The following is a 9,175-nucleotide window of genomic DNA, read 5'->3' on the forward strand; positions in this document are numbered from 1 at the left end:
GTTTTGAATTCCAAATTCAAAAAATCCTACGAGATTGTGAAATCTGAAATATATAAATTTACGATATCAGGGGAATGTGGTGTACCTAAGGAAAAGTGGAATATTTGCTATAAAAAATGTTTTAAGTATTATTATTATGTATTGTTATTAAATGTTGTTTATTTGATTCTATTATCAATGTTAACTGCTGCACTAAATGAAGTTATTATTATTATATTATTGTTTACCTATTAATAACACTGAGAATAATCTAATATAGGTTGAAGCGTTTTTTTTACTATTTTATTTGAAATATATTATGTATTAAAAATCGATGTTGAATATCCAGCTTTAGCTCACAGTTTTCTGTTACATTTTTAATTATATGGTTTTACCTATTGGAGACGTAACGTTTTATTAATTATTTAATTTATTCTGCTTATTTTGAATAAAAGATCTGCATTTTTTTAACGTATGTTTAACTCTCGTTTCTTAATTTATTAAAAATTTTAAAAGATTAAGGACTGGTTATTTCATCTTTGGATACATCATGTGTGATTTATCTAATGTATAAACAAAAGAATAAAGGAGTAAGAGAGAGTTATATTCCTAGTCATAATTCAACCTGGGATCTAATTTAAATTAGAATTAAATTAGATTTTTATTTGAAAAACGCTTCTTAAACCACGATTTAATAAATCCGAAGTTCGAATTTTGATTCAAACTTAGCTCACCTGAAATGAGGTGTTCAATCATGGATCGAGTTACGACTATGAATACAGAGATCTAAGAGAGAGTTAGAGAGTGAGCTGAAGAGAGAGAGAGAGAGAGAGAGAGTTTATCGAAAAATGGAGCAAACTAGCCTGAAACTAAAACCAGAATGATTCAAAAAATTTTCGGCCTAACACAAAAACAACGCTACAAATATCAAATTGCTATAATTTTAGACAAGTTTTATCCTGTGCACAGAGTAAAATTTTAGATAAATGCATTCATTAGTTTCTTTATTTCGATCGTGTAAGGTAACCAATTTTTAGATCCATTACTACAATGCTACTACAATGCACACTTTTTCAATTACAGTCACAATATTATGTAAATCTTAATCTTTTAAAATTTAAAATAAATTAAGAACATTGTAAATTGCGCTTCGAATTGAAAAATTATAAATACCGCAAGCATTGTATTCACCATAATTAGTCCACACTTTTCTTCTTTCCAAATACGAGGAAATGGCTTGCGAAAATATCTGCGGCTCAAATATTAAAATAAGCGATGAAACTAATGCTTCGAAGGTTTAGAAAACTCGTATTATATAAGCATAAAAAAGTTATTAGAATATCGTTGGAATAAGTATATTGAGCAGAAAAGGGACTATATTAAAATATTGAAAAATAAAAAAAAATTTGCCACAAAATCATATGTTCTTTTTATTAGAGCAAAAACTTTTCGAATTACCTTCGTACATGAGAGAACAATGGGATTTAAGTTATATTTCCAACGAGAGCGATTACGTGCAGCTTGAGTAACTACGCCTGTGAGAGAAATATGAATGCGCTTACATCTGCTCCCTTTAAAGAGAGTCGCGTTTCCTATAATTTTCTTTTTATAGTGTAAGACGATATTTTATGTCGTGTAATTTTGTTGATGACACGGTCAAGTGTAATGCGAAGTTGTTCGATTTGATATTACTTTTATAATACAGATAGTGCGAGTTTAATTCGTGTTTGTCATATACGTCTCATTGTCAGACATCCTAATGCCGATTTAAATGGGCTGTGAAATCCGTCTTTGAAGAGTCATCTTCAATATTCAATTTTATGTATTATATTAACGTATTATATTAACGATAGAACATCGAATTGTGACTGATTCAATATCGCTACACATTTCCGTCGACGCTACTTCCAAATCGATGGACATATACAAACCGATAGCCATGCACGACCGTACAGATTATGGATTAATATATACAGTGAGCTCAACTATAGCCTATGCTTATGCCAAATGCGCGCATTTTCACGTTGTTTTATCTATATTTACCCGTTATCAATTCTATATTTTATTTTTGTCGCGATAGAAACTCAAGATTTCTCATATTTTATCGGGTAAATTATAAATAAATTTAACAATTATAATAAATATAGCATAATGTAATGTTAATTTTTTAATAATTGTATCTTCATACTTTTATAAATAGAAAAATGAGATGAATTAATTGATGTAAAAAAATATACAGTTGCCTTAAAAAATATACATATATATATACAAAATAGATAATTTTTAAAATAAGCAATTATATGTTTTTTTTTGTACCAGTTGATGTAAAAATATCTCGTAAACTATATTGATCGCAATGATTTATAAATAAATAAAAAACTATAAATACATTTTTTAAATATATATCTTCAAGTTCTTTGTTTACTTTATATTTTAGGTGTTTTAAAATATTTCTTTTAAGGATAAAAATTTTTATTATGCGGAGTTAATACTTATTTCACTTTTTACAATCTTGTTGTATACCAGAGAAGCTGGATACGAGAGCATTGTATTGTATGCACGTTATATGTGTCAGAGAATTTTACGCGTCGATCATAATTTTTTTTCTCATTTTTAAAATAATTTAGGTCACGTCTCTTGACAGCGAAGCTGAAGCACTTACAATGATGGAGTATAGATTGTAGAGCACAAACAGTTCTCGAACATCCATTGATCTCGACACGCATGTTCAAGGCAGATGCGTGAAAAAAAACTCGGTAAAATATTGAAATTAACTTCGCAATAAATTTGACAGCAGATCTAACGGATATATCGCTTTATATTGAAACACGCTCTACATTGAAATTGGATATTGTGACGAAACTTAAGATAGGTACTTGATATGACTACGTATTCATGCACTCATGTTTAAGTTTTATATTAACAAACAAAATATCATAATAACGAATTTCTATTTCAAATACGGATTGAAAATTATGTGAGTTTCATAATTATTAATTTAATTTTTACCGTCGCATTAATAATATTTAAAATTTTAATTATGCTACATTAAAAAATTTGTTTATTTATGTCGCATACATTATTAGGATTGCATACATTATATTTAGGATTATATACACATTATTGATCTGACCAAAATATAAGTATTTATTTCGTATTATTTTTTTTATGGAGAGATAATTTTTTGATCAGACAGCAAAGTGCAAGTACTCAAGTAAATAATTTATTTTTTATATTTGTGCTTTTCTTTGTCTTTATTTATGTAATTTTAAAAAGTTATACTATTGTCTTTAAATATAAAATATTTTGTGAGGTATCACTATGTATCATTTGCCAATTTTTTTTCTCTTTCTATTATATTATCTATAAAATAAAGGTAACTGAGATTTGACAAGCTATATTTAAAAGGAGAATCCTCAATTAAGAAACTAAATTAAGGAACTTAACTGAGGATTCAGTTTCCGTTTAATATATTCATTCTCATTTTAATTGCAACTATCTATATGAATTGGCTGTATATACTTGTGGCTTATAAGTACAATAGATGAGAATTTATTCAAATGAATAAATAGAAATCAACATAAATGTATTATACAGAGTGTATAAAGAGTAACTGATCTCCTAAATGTCTCAAAAAATATAAATTTTATAAAAAGACATTTCAGACAAAAGTTATAGAGTTTAAAAAGATCTATTTACTGATTTTATTGCACATAATTTGATATTGCATGGCGACGTCAACAGGTTAAAATCATGATTTTTTAAAACTTCTATTTTTTATTGCATATTTTTGTAACTTATTATGAGTTTTTCAAAACATTATGACAAAATATTTTTTCATTAAGTGAAAATTGAATTGAATTATAAGGCTTGAGTGTGACAGTGCCGTCGGCATTAACATTATTTAAGGTATTCAACTGATGATTAAAACCTTTTAAATGTTGTTTAGGGTTATAATTTTAATAATATTTGTCAAAAGCAAGTCTTTTTGAGATTGTTCCTCTTATTTTCATTTTTAATGTAACTTCCAAACTTCTTAACATACGATGTCAAGATTATGAACAATTTTTTTATAAAATTTATATTTTTATCTAAAGATATTTAGGACCTTCGATACTTTTTATTGTTTTTAAATTTCTATTAGTTACTCCTATAATGTTGTCACGTTAAATTTCTTCGCATGCTGTACGGATTCGCTGCTTTAAATGTTTTATATTTTGAATTGGTACCGCGTAGACTATTGATTGCAAATGATCCCATAGAAAAAAATCTAATGGTGACAAATCGGGGGATTATCCTACGTATATATTTACACGTAATATATTTACACGTAAATGCAACATGTATTTAAAATTCAGTTCAAATGAACTATATTACGTATTCATTTGGAATACGGAGGATAATTGGTACATACAGGGAATTGCACGGTCATTCATCACAAAAGAGTGTACGTACAATTATTCGAAATTATGGATACGGCCGCATGGAATAATTGAGAGAATACAAAAAAAAAATTGTTATTTGCATTACGGCAGAGAAGATAAAGTTCTTAGCTATTGAATCGAAATGTCGGCATATGTAATGTAATTCATTGAAGGTATGCAATATATCGCAAAAAGGTATAATAGTAAAAGGTTATATCAGAACTTAAAAAAGAAAAAGAAGAAAAAACATGAAAAACTGATTGCGTCGTACAGGTACGCTCTGATTACCGCGAGTGAAGATTTTTATGTACTTTTTTTTTTTTAATATCGATTCAATCCACATTTGACGAACCATAAACTCGGTTATTCCGTGAGACGCGTGCTTACCTTTCAGCTTCCAAATTCATTGATCGTGTGACAGGTATTTCGAATGGCTTCGAAGTAGAGATAATAAAAACTATGTGTAAAAAGTAAAAGGAAAGGAAGGGCAGAGAGAGAGAGAGAGAGAGAGAGAGAGAGAGAGAGAGAGAGAGAGAGAGAGAGAATTATCACAACGTAGGTTGATCTGAAATGCTCGCAAAAAATGATAAACCGTGTTACAGTATGTTCGTCATAAAATATTTAATTATAGCCTATCAAATATTATATTTAAGTAATAACAAGATTAGAAACTGAATTTTTTACCGAAAGTGCTGCTTCTCATACTTATAAGTGATTTATTATTATATTTAATTTTATTTATTTAAAATAAATCTGAAAGTTAACGTTTATTTAAAAGAGCTCTATAAATAAATAAGGCATGAACTGATTTTCATCTCACCTTTCTATCAAGATTCGACCGATTCACTTTTGGAACATCTATTTATATCTTCATATTCTATAGCTCGATTGCTCGGTTAAATGCTAAGTAAATGACATACATGATGAATAATCAATCAAAAATATTCCCGATATTATACGCGTTGAGGTTGCGTTATCCTACGCTATGTTAGATTTCTTGTTCATGTTATGTGTTAGATTTCCTAATCAGCCGTCCATGTCATTAATCAACCGACACTGCGGCACAAGTGTTGGAGCATGCAGCAGGACAACAGGACGATGGCAAGGAAAGTGGAATAGAGAAAGCAGCACCATTTGCTAAGGTGAGAAGAGGATATTCGTGGGCGGACACGCGCGGCGTAGTCAGTGAATCAGCAGGATACCGCACCTGATCAATTAAGCTGCTAATCGTGCCGAAATCACTGGTCACTATCGCCACTATTATCCGTTGGACGTCCTCCATTATCTTGCATACCGAAACTCCGGTTATGTGTTCTATTCATTTTCTAGCATCATCATCTTCCACGTTTCGTCTGCTCGTTTTGAATCACTCCTCGCTTTAGGTCGATTAAATAGTAATTAGATGGACGAAGGACTGGGAGACGATTCAGATATTATAAATCGGTTATTCTTTATAAATTGCTGCCAGCTGCTCGTTGAGGCGGTGACAATGAGCACGAGTACGAGCGTGACAGCAATAAGCTGGCGCGGCCCTCGTATCTCGCACGACTAATCGAGGCCTGGAATCAGGGCTTGCCTGCCACTCTTACCTCTACCATGAACATTGAAGAGCGGCGTCACGAGCGCTACCCACGGAGAACTACCCCTTGGATTCGGATCCACTAGGGGTGGATTGCGCCACGCCAGAGATATATCCGGTGGCGCAGAGCGTAAAGTTCTCCAGCTAGACTCGTTCAATTGCGCGGGCGCACGCGCATTCTTAATCCATTGCGAGATTCTTTTACGCCTCACATGGTACCAACAAGAATGCGAATTGTTGATGGAGACTGGACTTACATTTGATATATTTAGTGCCTGACATTTTCTCTTCCATCTAACACTTTTGCCAAGTGTTTTCGTGTGTCGATAGCGTCTGTATTTCTTTCCTAATGTTTGAAAGATATTTCTCTCTACGTTTAAGTACATTTATACTACTATTACATTTATACTATTGTTAAAGAAAGCTATTAATAAATGTCAGAGGTGAACATGCCTTAAAAATAAATAATTAGTTATTATTAAGGCGAATGAGGTGAAATTGCATAGACAAAATAATTTTCTTGTGACAAATAAATATAATCCTAGGATATACAAGAATAGGCTTAAAATATCAAAAAAAATTGTCTATAAAATTTTCATTAATTTATACATTTCTATAATTTTAGTTTGTGCCTTTCATATCTTGTGCATAATTCTATGAAATAGATTTTTTTTTAAAGTCATATTTTATACATAAAAAGTAATGATTTTATTTAAGTTAAAGTCTGTTCCTCTTTTCCTCTTACTTTTGACTTCATTTTTTAATAACGTTTTCGGTCTGAACGGGTTTGCACCAATCTGGATTGGATTAATGACATTGTACGCTCTTTTATTGGTAGAACGTGTGACGTCAACCAATGTAATCCAACCAATCGATGTAAACTCGCTTGGGTCGAAAACGCTATTAAAAAATGCAATTAAAAGTAAAAAAAAAAAGGAAATAAACAGACTTTTAATTATAATATATATTTAGCTATAAATTTAATAGAAAATTAAATATTATTTATTTAGTTAGGATTATATAACGCATTTATCTTTTTATATATTTAATATATATTATTACTGATGTATATATTATTTGAAACAATATCTTTTGATTGCAAAATTAATTATCACTACCATTGCAATAGAAACCTTTTCAAGTTTCATTTTTATTTTATTATATATTATATGAATATTTAAGTTACATGCTTGTTTTTGCACATATATTTTATCCTATTTGATTTTAATTAATCTATAATATTTGTACATTAAGCGAACGAAATGTGCTTGTTTTACTGCGGATTATCTTAACTACGGTCGGTATTCATAGTTGGTTCTTATTTTAAGACCGTGTTAAATAATGTCTTAAGCTGCTAATATAGTTCTCTGATTTATGACATCTTTAATACTGTATCTAAAATAGTCTTAAATATAAGAACCGACTATGAATACTGGCCTACGTATAATCTTTTTTTATATTCACATGTCTGTGATTCCTTTTCTCGTATCTTTCTTTATGGAGCAACCGCCTGTTTAACTCCCTCAAAATAGACACTTCGAACTGCATGCATTCCCTTGTCTAATCCTTGTCTAATCCTAATATTATACTCTTTCGCATCATTTTATACTTTTTACATAGATCGATACTTCAATAATGCTTTATTAAAATGTTATCTTTTCCTATCGATTTTTAATTGCAAAATTAGTTATTCTAATTAATCTTAAAAAATGGTATAGATTCACTATAAAATACATAGCATTATCGCGCGCCTTTCTTTTATCTATCTGATAAAATTTATATTTATTTCTTATTTCAAAGATGCAACTATTTCCTATATTGTCCACAATTTTTAAATTGTATAATTTAGTGAATTCAATGATTTTTGTGAAAAACGATGTGAAAGAATATTTTTTTATAAATCGAATTTAATGATGTCGATAATACAAACTCTTCAATTCCAAATTAAGAATATCGATATCTTTAATAGTGATATCTCTCTCTCTCTTTAATTCAGTGACAGTATTTTAACTTTTTTAAAATAAAACTTCACTCCAAAAAATTAAAACTAACGTTTGAAACTTCTTACAACGAAGTTAGTACGTAATGTCTTTTTTTTAGAAAAAATAATTTGTTCACAATTAAACAAAAATCATTCTTTCTTCCTTTGGAGTGATATTTTTCGATCTATTAAAACCTCCAAATTCATTCCTTTTTTACAATAACGAATTAACAATAACTTTAGTTGAGTGAACTTTTCATCTCTTGCAGTAAAATTCACTGCAGCAGCAGATTTAGTGATTCGATTATTACTAATGTTTGGAATGAAATCTCAGTCCATAAGTAGTAAAAATTTTGCTGCTAAAAGTTTAGAGTGAATTCTTTTAATAAACTTCCAAAATAAAATCTTTTTATATAAAATTTATAAAACATATAAAGTATATTTAATATTAGGTGTAACACTGTTCATAAGTAGATAGGCGGATTAAATTAAATCGAAAAGTCCTATATTATTTGTTTGTGCAAAAAATAGTAACCAAAACATTAATTATTAAAGATCCCCGAATAAATGCGTATCCATCCAGCCTATCATAAGTGCGCGGCGAAATGCGATCATCCAGCGTTCGAGGTCGCCAGCGCGGGTCGCGCGATACGAAGCCGATGGGAAGTCGTTTATAATTGCGTTCCGTTATTCATTGCGAGTACTGAAAATCTATAATATACATAATGTAAACTATAATAAATTTTCAGTATTTAGTTACTCAATAATTCTACTTAAATATATTGGCAATTTTTAATTTCTTGAATTTTAAAAAATTTGAATTTGAAATCTAAAAATCTCTAAAAATTTCCAGGAATGTTTTTGGATGAATAGAACATCACCGAAATTTTGCATAATTTTTCATGAATTTAGAAAAAAGAAAAAAATTATAATAAAAAATATATTTTTAATCGCTATTCTCGCAATGGTGAGGATAGGAAATTAAAACTTCATGAAAATGTTTCATTCATGGAGACCTAACAACTGACGTATAGCAAGTCTAATTTAACGTGGAGGCCAAATTTTATATAGATATTCTGCTATATTTTTTGATTACATGGTAAATACTATGATATTTAAAAATATTTTAAATTATTCTACTTAATTTCCTCTTTCTCTCTCTCTCTCTCTCTCTCTCTCTCTCTCTCTCTCTCTCTCTCTCTCTCTCTCTCT

The sequence above is a fragment of the Trachymyrmex septentrionalis genome, unplaced genomic scaffold, assembly GCF_001594115.1.
Source record: "Trachymyrmex septentrionalis isolate Tsep2-gDNA-1 unplaced genomic scaffold, Tsep1.0 scaffold56, whole genome shotgun sequence".
NCBI classification, from domain to species: domain Eukaryota; kingdom Metazoa; phylum Arthropoda; class Insecta; order Hymenoptera; family Formicidae; genus Trachymyrmex; species Trachymyrmex septentrionalis.